This window comes from Orcinus orca, chromosome 1 (genome assembly GCF_937001465.1).
Source record: "Orcinus orca chromosome 1, mOrcOrc1.1, whole genome shotgun sequence".
Classification (NCBI taxonomy): Eukaryota; Metazoa; Chordata; class Mammalia; order Artiodactyla; family Delphinidae; genus Orcinus; species Orcinus orca.
Genome location: NC_064559.1, coordinates 34,135,213 through 34,154,113, shown reverse-complemented (window position 1 = coordinate 34,154,113; position 18,901 = coordinate 34,135,213). Strand labels below are relative to the sequence as shown.

Genomic DNA, 18,901 nt, shown 5'->3' with positions numbered 1-18,901 from the left:
TATTACTTCTTCTCTCAGAGATAAAATTTTAAGCTGGGGGGGGTGGGGTTCCAAGGTCTTTGATGTTGCAAAAATATAAGTGCTGCTAAGCCCCTGGTTTCTACCCTCAGGCTGCAGCCCAAATCAGCAGAAGGATCATGACAGCACCTGCCATTTTTCGAGCGAGCACAACAAGCTAAGCGCCTCACAGGTATTTTTGGCAGCAATAAAACCCACTTTATAGTTGAAGCATCTGAAGCTAAGGGGTGGAAGCAAAATCCCACTGAAGGTCCGTCCACCTGACTCCAAGTCCAAAACCGCAGCACAAGGACCTTGGAGAAAAGGCTGCTTCCCCGCAGGCACTCCCAACCCAATTAGCCCTCTCGGCTTTGGAGCTGGGTGCCGGGGGACAGCCTCCACTTCCTGCCAGGTTCCTGCAGGCAGCTCCCAAGGGCCCAGAGTCCAAAGGTTAGTTAAAGGCTGTCTATTACTATGAATTATTAAAATTCACCAGCAGCTGGGTTTGGTGAATGTGGTGGTTTCATGCTTCCAAGCGATCCCAACTTATACGTGAATTTCACCAGTTTTGCAAAAATCCATTCTACTTGGTGTAGAACTGTCCCCTTAGTGACCAGTTTAAGGGACAACACTGGGCAAAGGACAAAAGGCAGTGCACTGTGAGCCATATCATTTCTTCTATACCTGGCAACACCCTGCCTGCAGCTAGTGTGTGATAGAGTTCACCCCCTTTTCTGGGCTGCTCCCCAGCGCCAGCAGAGCGGGGTCCACACACTGGGGTCCACGCCCCGGCCCACCTCCATCCCACACCCCCACCCCTGCTCCAAACTCCTGGAACACTTGGGGCAGCAGCTCATTCCCTTGTTTCTTTGAGTGCATGGGTCACTCCTGTAACAGAATAACCACAGCAATAATTACAGCAGCAAATGCCTGGATAAGACACACCCCCTGTGCCAGACACTGTCTGAACACTTTCCATATAACCCTTTTTATTTAATCCTCTCAGTACCAGGTACGACTGTCAGCAGAATTTTACAGTTCTGGAAGCTGAAGCACAGATTAGTTAAGTAACTTGGCCAGGGTCGCACAGCACATTTGTGTGCCAAATCTGAAGGAAGAATACAGTGGGAGGCTGAGAGAGGTGTCATAGCCGACAAAGTCTGTACCCGCCACACTCTGGAGAAGTGCTCCTCCCCCTTTCCCAAATCCACAGAGGTCGTGCTCATGACCCAAGGGAGGAGCTGCCCCACATCCATACAGGCCCCAGGAGAGCCGCACTGTCCCACCCCAGCACAAGCCCCAACAGCCACCACCACACTGGCCGCGATACTAATACCAGCTCCCAACTCACTGGAGTCTCCTATACTGCAGGCCCCGAACTAAGCACTGTAACATATACATCACTTCACTGAATCCTTTTAACCTTGGGAAGTAGGTATTAATCTTTTCCCACTTTGTAGGTGAAAAAACTAGGCTCTAAGAAAGTTCTAGTATTTGCCAGAAATCTCACAGCTCAGAAGAAGCAGAGCCAGGACTCAAACTGGGATCTGTCTGACTCCACCTTGTACCTAGCCTCCGAAACCAAGCCCATGGAGACAGAAATGACTCCAGCAGTCCTGGTGCCCGGGCCAACTCAGCTGAAAGGGCTTGTTCCCACAATGCAGCTATTTCCCATGATCCTGTCTCACCTCCCCAGACAGATTACAGCTTCCCTGTGGGCAGGGTCTGGTCTCCTCCCCGCCACCACCACCACCCAGTGCCTTCACATAATAAGGAATTGGTAGAGCTTACTCATCCCTGAATACCTTATTTGTTAAAACTACATATCAAACCACCGCCTTCAAAAAAGACATCCAGAGATTAATATTGATCAATCCTGAACAAAGTAAGTTTGCTCATTCATCGAGGAATGGCATATCCCAGGAAAGTTGGCCACACTCACTCACTTGAGCCCCTGTGGGACCAAAGCCGGGGTGAGTGTGGGTCAGGGCAGACCAGGAAAAGGGACCTCCCCTCCACAGGCTGCCAGGCTTGGCCTCACACCCTGGGAAGCCGCAGCCCTGCAGGGGAAGGGAAGTTGTCTGATTACCAGATGGTTCAGCACAACCTGACGGCAGCAAAAATGTCTTTGAATGGAAAGGAAAAGCACAGGGTTCTGTTGGAAGTTTGTTGCAGAATAATGAGAGAGAAGTTTCAGCCTGAATGAGTGAGCCACCCGTTCTGAAAGTTCTCTGAGACACTCTCTGGTTCCTCGCTGTCAACAAAGTCCTAGCTCCTTGGCCTGCATTCAAGGCTCCCTCTGACCTTGGAGGTCTCTTCCTAACTGAACTATAAGCTAACGCCCCCCGCCCCCCTTTCTACCGCAGCAGGGCTCCTTAGCCTCTCGGCTGGTAGCTTAGTCCCCGTTGTTCCTTACAGCACCTGGCACAGAGGAGCCCTACTAGTATTTGTCTTAGCAAGACACAGGGGTTGCTAATGGAGCCCCGAGTCTGGTGCTGGGCCCAGAGTACATGCTCCGTACACACCTAATGAACTTATCCATGCCAGATCAAATCTCAGAGCTCATCCTTTCATGAACTCCTGGCAAGAGCCTTGAGCTGGCCGGGCAAGAGGATGTCAACCCACAGAACAGAGGACAAGGAACCCGTCTCAGGGCTGAGTGGCTGTCAGCTGTGTGAAGATAATAATAAGATAATAGTCCAATCCTCACAGCTGGAAACCAGGCCCATTCTCTCACTGCCCAACATCCCTCTCCCCCACTACCCAACGCATTACATTCTCTGCCCTGGCTCTTTCCAGAGTCCCACAAAAGCTTCTTATCCTTCCAGCGAGTCTGCCCTTCAACAACCGTCCAACGGCACCAAGCCTGGGGACATAGTTGGGATGCGAGAAACAGCCACTTGAGTGGTTTGCTCTCCCCGAAGCAGCATGGGCTCCCCCCAGCCATGAAGCAGAGGCCCGGGGATCAGGCACCACCGCCCCTAACCCTGAGAAGCCCTCCACCGACCAAAGTTCTCTGCCCTTTGGCACCTTGGCCCCCTGGGGGACGCTGACCCCTTGAAGAATGGCTAATGTAGCTACTTCCAGTCAAAGCCAAACACTTGGGAGGGGGATGAGGGGAAATCAAGGGAAGAATGAAACCAACTTACAGGAGGAGTGGATGGAGGAAGGGGGCTTGCTTCCAGGAATGGGGACTGGTGATGAGCCCAGGGAAGCGTAGAGGCCAGCCTGGTGGAGGGGGCGCCACGGGGGCTGCGCCTGTCCTCTCCACTGTCTTCCGGGACCCCACACAACAACCTGCACACACGGAGCCCAGGTGCCCGCAGAGCTCTATCTACTGCCCCGATCTCACAGCCGCCGAGCTAAATTCCACCAGCTCAGCTCTTTTGCAGAGAGGGGGTTGTTTTGCTTGTGCACCATTCTTTCCACAAGGGTGGTCATCTTGCCCACTCCCCCTCTTCTGGGGTCTTCTCCCACACAGCTGCTCTCCTTTTCTCTGTAGGGTTCTTCCCAGGCCCGGCCATCTTGAGAAACTCTACAGTGACTCTGCTCTGAGAGTCACTGCCCTGACCCCATTTCACAGAAAGCAATCTGCAGCCCAAGCCTCAGTAAGCATGATGTGGGAGGGGAGCTCACCCCACTTACTGAAGCCATTTGGGTTCACACGGGGAGGCCATGCCATCCCCACACAGGACTGGGCTCAAGCTGGCCCCGTGCTAAAGCTGCCCCTGGTACAAGCACCGAACGGTCGATCATAAAAGTGTTGACCTGGTTGTCTTTCCCGTCCAGCCTCTTGCCATGGCCCTGCGAGTCTCCCCCCAACAGTGGAGAACAGAATGTGCTTGGCTGCAGACCTGGTCGTCATAAATTGCTATTAACAGACTCTCGATCTGAAAAACAAAATAATAGAAGGCCTGGCCCTTTCTTTCTGCTCCTCTCATCCCCACCACTATTTCCTGCAAGGCCAAGAGAAAGAAATGCCTCCTTTGGCCACAGTCAGGAGAGAAATCTCCTCCTCAGAGGCTCACTTCTCCCCATCAACCTCGTCCTTCACGGGCACAAAAGCTGGGCACCAAGGAGCCTGAACAGGGTATGTCTTTGTTTTCCAAGGTTCCTGCCTGTCTCTAATCTCGATTTATCCTGAGATTTATTGAGCACCTGCTAAGTGCCAAGCTCTGTGCACCTGCCTTTGAAGGTGCCCTGAGCCACATTCATAGGTGAGAGGGCCGCTGGGGAGCGGCAGGGAGGCCAGGCCTGTGTGTTCAGTGGCGGGGGCCACCCTCTGTGCTCACCCCAGGGAGGGTGATCAATAGCAGGGCTGACCTAAAGCTGACCCTCTGTCTGTGTCTTCTTGCCCCCCCCATCACCTGCCCTCTGTGAGGGGGATGGGGAGAACAGAATAGAAGTGAGGCCAGACAAGAGTAAAAAGCCAGGAGCAGCCATCTTTGAAAAGAACAATAGTAGAAGGCAAATCCGCCTGGGGATAGATTATAAAATTGTGTTCAGTGTATTCGTTATATGCAAATTATATGTAAACATGTACATGGCCCTTGGAAAAATCCAAGTGTCACTGCTGCTCTTTCTGCCTCTGTCTTACTCAGGTAGTTTCCAGGGCTACCTAGGAAGCTATCTGATCACCTGGCCAGGAGACCCCAAAGTACTGTCCCAGCCCCATCTTCCTGAATCAGCTTCTCTCCCTGACCTCACCTCACCCTGAAGCCACTGGAAAAACGTGAGTACACAGGAGGAAGAGAAAATGGGGTCATGCCCACGATGGGCACAGCCAAGGTAGCAAATGAGGGAGGAGAGGAGGATGGTGGCCTCGCCAAGGCAAACACCCTTCCAGATCTGGACCCGGGATGGGCTCCCTGCAACTGTCAGGAGACCCAACGGACTCCAGGCATTCCTCGATGCCCCTAGCCCGTCCCATCACCAGTTCCTCAAAACCAGTGGCAGCATGCCAGGGCAGGAGACCAGGGGACCCTGCAGCAGGATCCTGGAGTGGGTTCCCTCCTGTGCTGCTGCGTGGTCAGACATGTCACGTGACCAGCCTCATCCCTTCAGACCCACAGTCAGTGTGGAACTACGAGGCCCCACCACCCTGTCTCTAAATCTCAATTTCCTCATCCACAAAATGGGGGGCTAGGGGCTTCCCTGGTGGCGCAGTGGTTGAGAGTCTGCCTGCCAATGCAGGGGACACGCGTTTGTGCCCCGGTCCGGGAAGATCCCACATGCCGCAGAGCGGCTGGGTCCGTGAGCCATGGCCGCTGAGTCTGCGCGTCCAGAGCCTGTGCTCCGCAGCGGGAGAGGCCGCAACAGTGAGAGGCCCGCGTACCGCAAAAAAAAAATGGGGGGCTAGATACTCTCTGCCCTCTGACAAGGTTTCAGGAGGCACCCCTGAGATGAGCTGCGTGGAGGGAAGCGCACTGTGGACGGCACCACCAGGTACACACGAGGGAGTGTGACTAAGTGTCTGACTCCACATCTGGATTTTGAAACTGCAACCAAAATTACTAGGGTAGCTGTCATCGTCCTCATCTGACTCTATTGCCACAGCAACACAGCATTCTTGTTTTATCCCAGGAGGGGTCCAAATGGTCCTCCCCAAGTTGCGGATGGGAAAAGCAAGGTTCTAAGAGGTGAAGCGACAGGCCTGAGGACACACAGTCTAGACCAGGGCCTTGGTCTCCTCTGGTGCCCACTGGCCTCTACTCCCCATCGGCCCTTCAAATACCAGCACAGCAATTGTTAGAGGAACCCTGGAGGGCTTCACCCCTGTGGGAAAGGCAGGATGTGGAGCCCCACTGCCTGCTGCAGAGGGAGCAGCACCTGGGCTGGACCACCGGAGGTCAGCTCCCTCCACTCAGTCCAGCAGGACCAGCTGGTTCCCTGGGAAGGCTGCCAGCTGATCCTTTTGGTCCTGGGTCTTGGGCCTGACTGATCTACCCAGGAAATGGGCAGCCTGGCCCATTACCAGTTTGAAAATCGTGGAAGGAAGTAGACAGACCACTGTTTCCCCCTTACAGATAGAGACCAAGGCCCAGAAAGGTTTATGGCATCGGCAAGACCACACAGGGAGTAACCCTAACAGCTCCCGTTTACTGGGCAAATGCTATATATCTAGAAACTTTCCTCCAATCCCAACCATAACTCTGCCAGAGGGGAGAAGCCATGACCCCAATTTATGCAGCTCAAAGAAATTAGGTAAATGGCCCAACATCAAGATTCAAAATACAAAAGCTTCGAATCCAGAAATTTCTGACTCTAAGACCCCATGGTGTTTTCACCAAACCATCCTGCTTCTCTATAAGCTGAACAATATTCCAGCGTTAGACTGAGTGATTCATAATGTATTGGTGTGGGGAGGAGGAAGAAAGATACCGAGTGACGACCAAAGTTGGCACCTGACCCTGGAACAGACTAGGGATGAGCCCAAACCCCCTGCAGCTCAGGCCCTTTGCAGCCCAGCCCAGTCACCCTCCAGCTGTCGGGCTCACAGACCCTAATGCAGGTGCAAACAGGCGCCTTCACACCTCAGGGCTGCAGCTCACACGGTGCCCCTGCCTGGAAGGCCCTTCCTACATTCCTGACCAGAAAACTCCTATACCTCACTCAAAGCCCAGTTCAAATGTTGCCGCTCCTTTATGAATCACTCCCTAATAATCCTAGAAGAATTGATTGTTCCTCCAGGGCATCGCAGAACCCTTGACATCCCTAGTCTCTAGCACTTGACTGGACTGCAATTATTTGTTTACCTGTCTGCTTCCTTCACTCTGGCAAGATTTGAGCCCCTGATACTCTCTCAGGGACAAGGACAATAACGGAACAATAACGGCCTTCTCTTATGTATCCCTTACTATATACAATAGGCATCTCTTCACACATTTAACCTACATAACAGTCCCATGAGGCAGCGGCTATTATCACCCCTATGTTACAGATGAGGAAACTGAGACACGGGGGGTTAAGTTACCTGCCCAAGACCATACAGGCAGTCTGGCTCCAGTCCGTCTGTCTGTGCGGGTACTACGCTATTCTTCCTTGCCTCTCCATCCCTAGTACAGTGCCTGGCACATGGCAGGTGTTCAGTAAAGGTCTGTTTCGTTAAGGGCTATGGAGGGAAGAGGGTGTTGCTGCACCCCAGCCAACTCCACCCCAAATCCCACCTGGAATCCCTTGGCCCAGGTCTCCCTACTTCTTGCCCCACCTTCCATCACTCCTGACATTTGCTGCTTCTTTCTTCTAAAAAGCTCCAGGTCCTTTTCCTGTCTCCCATCCATTTCTTCCTTGGGTGTCCCAGCAGTGGTGAGGGTCTTTCTGTCTTTCCGGTGGGAAACTGAGACCCCCAGAGGCCTCATGGCCAGTGGATCTGTTCAGAGGCAGGTACCCTGCCTCCAGGGCTAGTGCCTCGTAAGGACTGGTTTTACCTCTGCCTCAAGCAAGAAAAAATAAGCACCAAGATGCAGGGGAGTCTGGAGGTCAGCACCTGCCCTTCCCTCATTCCCAGCACCCCCTGGCTGACCTGGCCACTGGTCTCGAGGCAGGGCCTGAGAGAGGGGGGAGGGGGCTGCTCCCTGGGGCCGGGGAGGAGGAGACAAGAGGCCCTTTGTTTCTGCAATGCTCCTGAGACACCTGTTCTCCCTCCTGCCTGCCTGCGGCCTCCCTCCCTCCCAGCCAGCCTGTGTGAGGCCTTGTTTATCCTGCAGCCCTGGCAGCCAGACCCAGACTGCTCCCAGCGTGGGGCTCGGCAGCCCCTGCCAGCACCTGCCTGGTCCTGGAAGCCCCAGAGGCTGCCGGCCAAGCACAATTACCCCGCTGTTGACACAGTTGTTGATTTTCGGGAGGGCAGGGAGGGACAGGAGGGGAGGAGAGAAGCAGCAAAGGCATTTAACGCCAGCCTGGCTAATTTGCAGTTGGCCCTAGCAATCCTGCACCCCATCCCCGCCCCCCGACTCCCACCGCAGCTGCCTGGGAGAGGTTTGGGCTTCCAATTCCTGGGTCACTTGGGCCACACACCACAGGCAGCCCCCGCACACCCCATGTTTATTAGTGCACCCCAAAACCCATGCTCCCCCATGCTGTCATACACAATTCAGTCGAACAAGGCTGTCAGGAGCCCCTAGCCACCCTGTCTTTGAGTGCCCACCAATCACCCTCCCCCGCAAAGTCATGATGCCCCAGGGTCCTTGGTGAGGGACAGGACCATTGGATGTGCCCTTGGAGACCCAGGTGGGGGCCCTGGAAAACATGGGGGGCATCTGTCCTTACAACCTTCTCTTTTCTCTGACACGCTCTTGACAAGCTATCTCCTCCTCACCCTCCAGGTCATTCTGTTTCCTCTTACAGGGAGCCTCCCCTGATGGCCCAAATGCGGTTGTGGTGCCCCTCCCTGATGCTTTGATGCTCCACAGCCCTCCCCCACACCTCCCTACCTTCACTTTTGTCAGTGAATATCTAATCCTTATCTTCCTCAAAACCGTGTAAGGGCTGCACTGGTCTCTCAGCTCCAGCGTACAGAGCACAGCTTGGAGGCAGGCGCTCCCCTCCTACCTGCTGAGCGGATGGGCAATGGAACAGCCCCCTCAGGCCCAAACACCTACCCCACCTCCACCCCAGGTTCCCACTTTGACAGTCCCCCCTTGGATTGATAAGGCCTGGTGGCCAGTTAAAAGAGCTTCAAGAGTTACCTGTTAACTTGCCACCAGCACATGAATTTAGATTGGTAAATCCGATTAGCCAGTCACCTCTTCAGAGATCAAAGAGCAGGATCTTGAAGGACAAGGGATGAGTGAGTTTGATGATGGGAGGGGGAGAGAGGAAGGCAGGGACATAAAGAAGACCCAGTGGGTCGCAGGCCAGCAAAGGCGCCTGGAGGAGGGGTCACCGTCGGGGGAGGCAGGACCCTGCCCTCCTCCGCACCTGCCTGCCCCATCTGAGAACTCCTAAACCCAGCGAGCCTTCACTCAGGAGTCAGGAGGTTCGCTGCACCTGTGGCCAGTTATCCAAACAGGACTCTGACTCCACAAGGAGGGTGGTCAAACTCTCCAGACCCTCTCTAAACTGCCCAACGCACCCATACCCTCGCTCACACACAAGCCCGCTCCTCAGTTCTGGTTCCCCAAAATCCACGTCAATCAACACCTAGAAAGGGGTAACAAACGGCCAAAAATCACCTCCAAATTGGGGGTCTCATGCTGAGGAATATGGACCTAAGGCCAGGCAGAGCTGGTAAAAGAGAAAAGAACTCAGTTTGTGAAAACCACAGGGACCCGATGCTCTGAACCAGTTCCAAAAGGGCCAGCATGTACAGCTGTGCAGACTGTGCACTGCACAACTCCAAGAACCCCATTCACCCAGACTTGTATACTTATTCCAACCTGACAGTCACGTTCATCCCTTGACTTCCTCAAATACCAAAGAGAAAGCTCTTCTGCTACCTACCTCTACCCCAGGCAAGATGTGACAGATCCCCTTTCTCTGTTCTCTGCCCTGTTTCCTGGCTCCGGTACCTGTGACAGCTGAGCCCTTCACCCGGACTAAGAGGAGAGGCCTCCTGCTCCCTGCCCCACCAGCCCCAGCTAGAGGACCCCACTGAGTCTCCAGAGCTCTTCCCAGACCCACTCCACCCTCACCCCGGCTCGGTGTGGGGCGGGTGACTGCAGTCCCATGCTCACAATGACACAGTGGGAGGAGACTGCATCTCTGTAGAGAGGGAAAGGAGGGTGGAGGGTGATCACCCACTGCCCCGCCCTCACCAGGTGGACTGGAATTGAACCCCCAATCTGTGTGAGGCACCAGAGGCTCTGGAGAACTGAAGCTCAGGGAGGAGGGATGAAAGGAGGCCTCGCTCTGCTCTGCGGGCCTCCTCAGCAGCGCCCCGGCCAGGCTCTCTCTCTGCCTCCCAGTCCGCTCTCCCCTTGCCTTCCTGACATTGGTCTAATGTCCCCACTGTCCCCTGGGGGCTCTTAGAGGCACAGCCTTGTCCCCTGGGGTCCAGCAGGGGCTGACCAAGGTCTTCAGGGTGTAGGTCCCACCTGGCCACTTACACACACTTACACGCATATACCCTCCCTCTCCACCGGCCACGGAGAGGGGAGCCAGGCAGCCAGAGAAATGTCAGGGGCTGGAGGGGCCCCTCCCCTCTGCTTTCAACAGCTCCCTGTTCACTCCCCACTCTCCTCTCCCCACTGGCCTCGGACAGCCTGGTTGTACCTGCACACAGGCTTCCTTCCAGTCCCTCCCCAATAACCTTTTATTCGTCCTTCCCTCCTCACCCCCCCACCCCACCCCACCCTTTGAGGGACAAGCCAGGAACCAAAGCCTCACAGGAATGGGTGAATGACTTTAGGCTCCTTCAGTAGGGCTGTGTTTCAGTAGGAGCAAGGTTTCCAGAGCTTCACACCTCACACTGAGACAGGAAACTCCTCACCCTCCACTCTGGGCTGCACCGGACCTGTCTTGTGTGGCCAGGCAGGAGTTAATTGTTTTGAGTCAGTGTGAGGGCAGCTTAAACCAAAGCTCACTCCCCTTCCTGCCTCCCCCCAGGTGCCAGAGCCAATGTAGGAGGCCTCTGGGCCCAGTCCCTGGACAGCCCACCTCAGCCCAGAGCCCCCCTCCCAGAGCCCACCGGGGGGATCCACAGGCCTACTCAATGGTCGTCCTGAAAAGGTATCAGTCCAGTGTCACAGGCCTTCTTATCATATTCCAACTATTGCCCCTCCTGCCAGGGACCCCTCTTTCTGCAGAATATTCTACTGTTTGGTCAAGCCTTGACTCCCAGTCTTCCAGAGAAGAAACACTGACTACTTTGTCTGTTTCCCTGTCTGGCAATTCTACATATATTTTAAATCCCTTCCATCCTGATTACAAAAGTAATACACATTGTTATACTACTTTTGGAAACTACAGAAAATAGGAATTAGAAAATATAAGCCGCAATTAAAACAGAAGTCAACAGAGGGTGGAGGTCTGGGGTAGGCCACCCCCAGCTACCAGAGCTGCGGACGGGTCTGCTTGGCTTGCTATACCCCTGGACTCTCACTGGCCACCCACCAACGTCTTGGACTTGTAAAGAAATGCCCCCACCCTGGCTGCTCCTTCAGATGCCTGGACCTGGGTCCCCGTGGTACCCGCCTCTGCCCTCACTCAGCACAGGGCCTGCGATTGGAGCGGGGCACCTCCAGCCCTGCAGGAGCAGGACCCAGCCCTGAGGCGCCTACCCACTTTGTGGGGGGAGGGGAGGGGATGGGGACCAAGGCCCTCTGGGAACTAGTTCCCACCCCATCCTGTTCCACAGGCTGCACATTCCATTCTGAGTCAAGCAGGGGGTGGGGACTGGGGGAGGTAAGGCTGAGGGGAGGAGAACAGTCTGGCCTCCTCTGGGGCGAATCCCCCAGGGAGCTCCAGGCCTGGCAGGGATTACAGACCCAAACCACCAGGGGAGAACGGAGCCTGAGTGTTTCTGCCCCATCTGTGGCCCCTTCCCTTCAAGCCAAAACACTGACACTCTACCTCGGACATGTCCCCAGAAGACACAGAGGGACAAGATGGGGCGTAACACTAAACCCTCCCCCCCAACCTGGCCACAATCCCTAGGGCTGCTTATGGGGCTTTGTGCCAAGGCCATTTAAATGCTAAGGCCACTGATGAGGGGAGGGGAGTCTGTTGTGTGTATCAAGAGAACTGAATTCAGATTTGATGACATGTGTCAGGCTTCCCTGAGTGACCGAATGAGCCTGGGTAATCATGCTATTTAAGAAAAAAGGCGGCAGCTAGAGACACTGTCCCCACTTCTTCCTTTCTCTCCTCTACCCCCCAACACACCCCTCCCCCATAAAAACACCCCTGGCTGGCATCTTCAACCTTTGGGTACAAATCTCGGTCCCTGCTGCTCTCCTGTCTTGCCCTCATGTGCACACTCTGAGATGCTGGGCCACATATAGCACATCCTGAGCCATGCCCAGGCCTTGGATTCACCCACTGACAACCGTGGGAGCAGGCAGGGGAAACCCCAGCCACTTCCTCCTCACCTCACAGCCTCTCAGAGTTCTGACCACTGTCACTCTGGACAGAAACCTGCTCCTAGGAGAGCCACAAGGGCCTTCACCATCATAAGGCTTGAGCAGGTCCAGTCTCAGGGCTCTCTGGCTAGGCCCATGGATGTAACAGGCACTCAAGCGGAAGTGAATGCCCCATCCACCCTACTCCACCCCTCTCTTAGGAGGGAATTACCATATCACTGCTTCTTAGAGAAAGTATTTGAATTTTTAAAAGGAACAGAGTCACTCCTGATCAGAGAAGCTGGCAGAGGCTGAAGGTGGCCCTGCTGAGACGGCCTGCAACAAATCTCCTAACTGAGTCTTCCCAAGGAGCTGGAAGGAGGACCAAGGAAGGGGCAGTCACCCAAAGAAGGGGTTCTTTGTCACCCAGCCAAAGAACCCCATCCAGGGCATGCCTTCCTGCTTGGGAGTGGGGAGAGAGGGAGATGACAGGAGATATGAAAGCAACCCTCCATGGGTCCTGGTCCCCCGCGTGGTGACAGGCACTGTTACAGCCTTCCTGGCTAACATATCCAGGTTCCAGGAAGAGGACTAGCAAAGGGTGAGGACTGCAGCGAGTTCAGGCAGGAGTGAGCCCTCTTAAGCAAACACAGAGCACAAAAATAATTCCCATTCAAAGCACGATTTACTGTGGGCCTGGCCAGGCCTTCCCAGCACAGAGCCCTTTTCAAACACTCAGCTTCACCCCTGAATAAGGCTGGGGAAGGGGGCGTGCAGGCACAGCTGCATTTGAATTCCACTTTTTCCAGTGGCATCAGCTTCCTGGTGACCTACTCAGGGAGCTGCCCAATAGGGGCCAATCTCAAAAGGCACCCCCAGAGAAGAGAAAACCTGTGTAGAATCAGGTGTCAGGCCCTCAAGGACAGGAACACCTAGATCCTCTGGAGGAGCAGGCCTCGCTCAAGCAAACACTTGTCTGGCAACAGCAAACCCAGACCCTTATCATTCATGGAGCACTGCTGCAGACTTAATCAGACGTGAGCCTCCCAAATTCTGAGATAAGTATTGCTGTTGCCCCATTTCATAGATGGGGAAATGGAGGCTCAGAGATGTTATGTGATGAACATCTCTCCTGGCTCTAAATCCTTCATATTGTATCTATCATGTTGCCCTGAATCTGCCAATTATCATAGTAGCAAAATGTTCAGGATGGGGCTCTCCCTATTAGGAGGAAAGATGGAAATAAGGATGTGGATAAAACTCAAGACATTTCCAAAGCCAAGGCAGCACTGGAAATTGTCTGTCACCATTACTGATCCCAGCATTCCTGACTACAAAATCTGAGCTGGGGGTGGAATGCCCTCTCTAGGCAAGAGCAGTGCATCGTGTTAGGCAACGGTGTGCTAGTGAGACCCACTGGCTCTACCTCCAGAATGATCTCCCATTGGCCCGCCTTATCCAAGTCATCATCTCAACTCAAATCAGCCTCCTAACCAGCCTCTCTTCTTCCATTCCTGCTCCCCTTCAAACTATTCTTTATGTAGTAGCCGGAGTGATGTCTCTTTTCCACATCTTTCCCCACTTATAAAAGTAATTCATGACAATTGAAGAAGATTGGAAAAATCAACAGAAGATAAAGGAGAAAAAAAAAATCCCCCATACATCCAGTGTCCAGAATTAACCTCTGTAAACACTGAGGCAGCCATCGAGTCTTCCACCTGTGTAGGTGCGTGATGGACGTGCATGTACATATCATTATCTTTACAAAATTGGTACTATGATAACAGTTTTAGATTTTTTTTTTTTTTTTTTTTTTTTGCGGTACGCGGGTCTCTCACTGTTGCGGCCTCTCCCATTGCGGAGCACAGGCTCCGGACGCGCAGGCTCAGCGGCCATGGCTCACGGGTCTAGCCGCTCCGCGGCATGTGGGATCTTCCCGGACCGGGGCACGAACCCGTGTCCCCTGCATCGGCAGGCAGACTCTCAACCACTGCGCCACCAGGGAAGCCCAGTTTTAGATTTTTTAAAAAACTTTTTATTATATACATTTTCCAGGCTTAAGCTATTCTTTTTTAACTATGCTTTCTGGTTTGGGTTTGTTTTTTTTTTTTTGCATAGTTGATACATGCACATGGTACTACATTTGGAAAGGACAAAGAGTCTACATTGAAAACACCATCTTTCCTTCATCCCATCCCTCAGCCACCATTTCCCTCCCCTGGGGCAACTCTGATTACCAAATAAGCTGGGTTTTTTTCTTCTGTACCAAATAATCTCTTAAAATCATAAAGCAGATCACGTCACTCCCCTCCTTAAAACTCTCCAATGGCTTCCCATGGCCCTGGCCGTAAAATCCAGGCTCCTAACCAGGTCCCGTGTGACCAGGCTCTGGCCCTCCTGGCTTCTCCAGTCTCCCTCTCCAGCCCCACTGTTACTGCCAACCCTGTTCTGGCTGCGGGGATTTTTCTTTTGCTGTTCCCTCTGTCTGGAATCCCCTTCCTTCAGGTCTTTGTTGCAGCTGGCTCCTTCTCACCCTTCAGGCCTGGACTGAGCTAGTCTCTCTCCAGGGCAGGTTTCACTGGCCTCACCATCTAGGACCTCCCCTGCCTGTCCCCACACATACACTGTCTATCACATCACCGTGTCATATTTCTGAAAATCACACAGGATCTAATATTGTCTTGGTTACTTATTTCAAGTTATTTATTGCCGGTCTCCTCCCTCTAGAAAGAAGGCTCTCTGAAGGCAGGCACACTACCTGTCTTGGTCACCCTTGAAGCCCTGCTGCCTAGCACAGGGTCTGGCACATAATAGGAGCTCAACAAATTTCTGTTAAAGGGATGAATGAGGGTGACTGCAATGCTGGTTCTCATCACTGAGAGCCTACCTGCAGGATCTCCAAGCTCCAAGAACCAATCTCCTGGCCATCCTCTCCCATGACTGGTGATGGGGTTAGAGGGTCAGAGAAGAGAGAGAGAGGAGTCCATTGTCCAAGGCACTGTAGGTGGGCAGCAGCTGCCTGCTCTTCTTCCTCACTGTCACACAGCTTACCCCTTACTTGTGTTGTGCATTTGCAGGGTCCAGAATCAGACAAGAAGCTTGTGACAAACCCAAATTCCTAGTAAACACTCCAACTGCAAGTTGAAAGTTGAAGGTGAAACTTCTGCCCCTTACTTACCCCAAATCCCACATCCAGTCTGCCCAGGCAGCTGGGATATTCCAGGTTCCCAAGTGAGCCCCGCAGCAGGCAACACAGATGCCACCTATGCCACCTCGGGAGCAGAGCTCCCCCTGGAACATCCTCAGCCCATCCCACCTGATTCTTCCCCAGGGCTGCAGACACTGGGGCTCCTGTCAGCCCCAGAGACACAAATGCGCATCCAATCCTGAGCCAGCAGCCCAGGTCAGGACACTCTTGGGGATATGCTTCCTTCCTGGGGCCTGATTTCCACTGAGAACACTACAGTTGGGCCAAGATTTATTTTTAAGAATGAGGAAAAGGAGGGAATAAAATGCCTTTCACAAAAGTTGTAAAGGGAGGGAGGGAGGGAAGGAGAGGAAGGAGAAAAAGAAAAAAAAAACGACTTCACAAGGTGGAACTAGGCAAGGAGTAGGGAGGTGCTCAAATCAGGAAAGGGTGGGAAGAAGTGTGAGGTTTCTTCCTTCCCAAAAGCGGACAATTATTATAAGTGATTAAATGAGCACAACCCCAAAATGCTCTTCTGGGGTCTGTACAAAGTCAGTTAAGTGATAATGGCAATAACAGGTCACATTTCTCCAGCACTTACTATGTGCCAGGTACTGTTGTATGAGCTTCACTTTATTAAGACAACCCCACGAAGTGAGTACTGTTCATATTAAACCCATTTTACAGATGAGCAAGCAGATACAGAGCAGTAAGATTAAACTTCTCAAGACCATGTCTCCAGTGGCAGTATCTGGGATCCAACTCCAGAGCCCTGTCTCTTAACCTCTAAGCTAGGCTTACAATGGTCCAACTACCATCCTGGCATTCATACCTTCCAAACCAGTATCCCTCAACTGATCATTAGATGCCAGTTTCAAAGATGTGTGCATTAACTCTGACCATTTTGCATAGGGGAAAATCTAGAAAAGTTAAGGGACTCGCCCAAGCTCACACTGTCCATAGACGGGAAATTAGGACCAAAGTATGCTGAACCCCAGCATCTCGAGCGCCACTCCCCAAGGGCGCACAGTAGAAAGCAGGGTCTCTGGAAACTCCGCCCAGAGCAGCAGCATCTTCTCTTGCTGTCTTTTCGCCAGACCCCTTCAAGCGCCAGCGCCAAGGCGCCCTGCCCGGAAATTCCCAGAGTCAAAGCAAACTTCCCAGGAAAACTCCTCGGCTTCCTCCTAGCCCTTGTCACGGAGGCGGCTGCCAAGAGCGCCGCTGGAGTCCTTGCAGCTGCCGTCGGCCCTCCAGGGCTGGAGGCCGCCGCTCGTGCGCTCGGGGTCCTCCCGGAAAGGTCCAGGGCTGAAGTTCAAAATTCACTTCCCGCCCAGGCCCAGCTCGCGGCTCCGCCCGTGACTCTCCGGCAACCCCCACGTCTCTTGCCCTCCCCAGCTCCAGTTAAGTAATGGAGCACCTCCAGGCTGGAAGACCAGGCGGGCAGATGGGAGAATCCCGCGGGCGATCCCTGCGCGTCTGGGGACTGGAAGCAGCCGGCGCGCACGTGTGTGTGTACATGTATGTGTGTGTGTGTGTGTGTACGTGTGTGTGTGTGTGTGTTTACGCACAGAACGCGCGGGGTGGGAAAACAATGGCGAGCCGCTGGTAACAGAGCGACTAGCCCCCCTTCCCACCTCCGTACCTCCCTACCCCCAGGCACATTTGCTTTTGCACAGAGACAGGGATGAAAAGATTCACCTCCGACATCCAAAGGCAGGAGGTGGAGGGGTGGTAAGAAGAAGGCTAGGGTGGGAAGAGAGAGGGGGGTGAAACTGGAGCAGCCGGAGCAGAAAACAAACAGGATGCAGCGCCCGGCTGGTCCGCTGGGAAGCGAACCTGGAAGGGTGCGAGGGGCTGCGTGGCTGGCCCCCGGCACCCCACACAACCAGGACAGGGGTAGATCTGCGCCTCGGTGCGGGCACCGGAGCCCCAAGCCGGACGCGCACTGGTCGCCTCGGCTTCCCGCTGGGAAATCCTTGAACTGGGCGCACAGACGGGCTGGTGAGAAAGACCTAGTGCCCCCGGCCGGTGGGCGAGAAGCGGCCGTGGCGGGGTGGGGGCACCCCAAGCCCGGCTCCTGTGGTGCGCACACAGAAACAGACACCCACGGCCTTACCAGGCTGCCACCTCTCTCCACAAGGAGCCGGGTCTGCCCGCGAACAGACGCCACCGCCGGAGTAGTGAGGGGTAGGTGGGGGTCCGCTCCTTTTTAAAAAACTTTGCAAAGGATGGAAACTCGCAGAGAAGAGAGCCGGCGTGTGCCCAGAAACGCGAGGTCGCGAGTGTCAAAACTTCGGAGGGCTGGAGAGGGGGGCGCGGCGGCGCGCTCTGGGCACGGAGGGGGCGCACTTACTACTCAGCCGGGCGCTGGGCTCGCGGCTCTCGGCTCCGCGCTCCTGCTACTCCTCCGTCCGGGTCCTCGCGGCTGGCAGCCTGGGCTTCCCGCTCACATGCCCCGGCGACGCTACGAACGGGCGCGCTGGGCTGGGGCGGCTGGGCTGGGAGGAGGCACGCCCCCAGCCGTCGGCCGGGGAGTCGCTCGGGACTCGTGGCGACCCCGGGTCCGCACCCTACTACTGGCCGCCGTCCGGGGCGGAGAGCTCCGTTCCGGCCGGGCGGCGCCCTCCGCCGAGCCAGGTCGCTCTCTGCACTTTGCCCTCTGCCCTCAGCTCGCGGCCGTCTCCCTGCCTTCCGCGGTACTGCTCCCTGACTCGCCGGTTGCTGCGCCGGCCCGCCCGGCTCTCCCGCTCCGCGCTCAGAGCCTCGGCTCGGTCCCAAATCAGGGCGTCGGAGGCTGACCGCTGCGCCCCAGGTTCAGACCCGGACTCGCAGCTCCGGGGCCGGGGTTCCAGGACCCGCACTCATACAGTTAAGTTCCAAGCCGGGACTGGGAGCAGGGCGCTCGTTGCTCGCTGCTGCGAGGCGACTCCACAGCCTCAGAGGAGAAAGAGGGAGGGAGACAGAGAGCGGGCCGGGGGAGGAGGAGGGAGGAGGAGGGAGGAAGGGTGGGGAGATGGAGAAGGAGGGAGGGACAGAGAGTTCCCTCCTCCTCCCTGCAGCCAGGTCCCTCCAGGCATCAACAGCCGGAATCCTCTGTTGGAAAGGAAAGAGCTGAGGTTCCTGGGCGGCGGAGATGGGTGGAAGTGGAGTGAGGGGATGGAAGGAATAGAAGAAAGAGGTGTATTCTGCCCACTCTCACTGCCCAGGTATGAGGTCGTTATAGAGGATCTTCGCTCCTTAGAGCAAGACCCAAGAAGTTGTCAATCCAACTCCCAGTCTCCTAACCCCTCCAGACAGATAACCTGGATTTAGGGTTTCTTAAAAACCGTTTCAGAACCTCCCTTAGGAACCTGATCCCACCTGCAGCTAGACTGCTTCCTGATGTGTCAGACCACTCCCTAGTCCTGTCATTTTGCACTCTCTCAAGTCTTTTATTGTTTTCCCTGACCTGTTCGATATGGCAGGGGGTGGGGGGGTGGGATTCCTTTAAATCAATGTATTTATTAAATGGCTATGCCTGGCCCAAATGAGTGCTGGGGACACCAGGATGAATGAGAAATGCCCTGCCCTTTCTGGAAGGAGACAGGTAGTGAACACATGATTACAGTGAAGTGGAAGAGTGCTGAGATCAGCCAGGCACATGGGGCGTGGAGACCATCGAGAGCACTAGCGTCTGGGACAGAGATCAGAGTCTTCTTGGGAGAGGTGTCATCTGAAC

The 18,901-nt window shown here is 54.6% G+C and overlaps 1 protein-coding gene across 5 annotated transcripts in view; it reads right to left on the bottom strand.

Annotated features, from left to right (window-relative positions):
• The window catches only part of SOX13 (SRY-box transcription factor 13), a 45,005-nt gene extending 26,846 nt beyond the window's left edge, over positions 1-18,159 (bottom strand). For 2 of the 5 annotated variants that reach the window (XM_033410429.2, XM_033410430.2), the window contains exon 1: positions 17,537-18,155. The gene's annotated coding sequence lies outside the window, so the exon portion shown is untranslated. Of the gene's footprint in view, positions 1-17,536 lie in introns of all 5 variants that reach the window. The other 3 variants (XM_033410431.2, XM_033410432.2, XR_007471150.1) reach the window with 2 other exon arrangements.
• Positions 18,160-18,901: the final 742 nt, after the last annotated feature.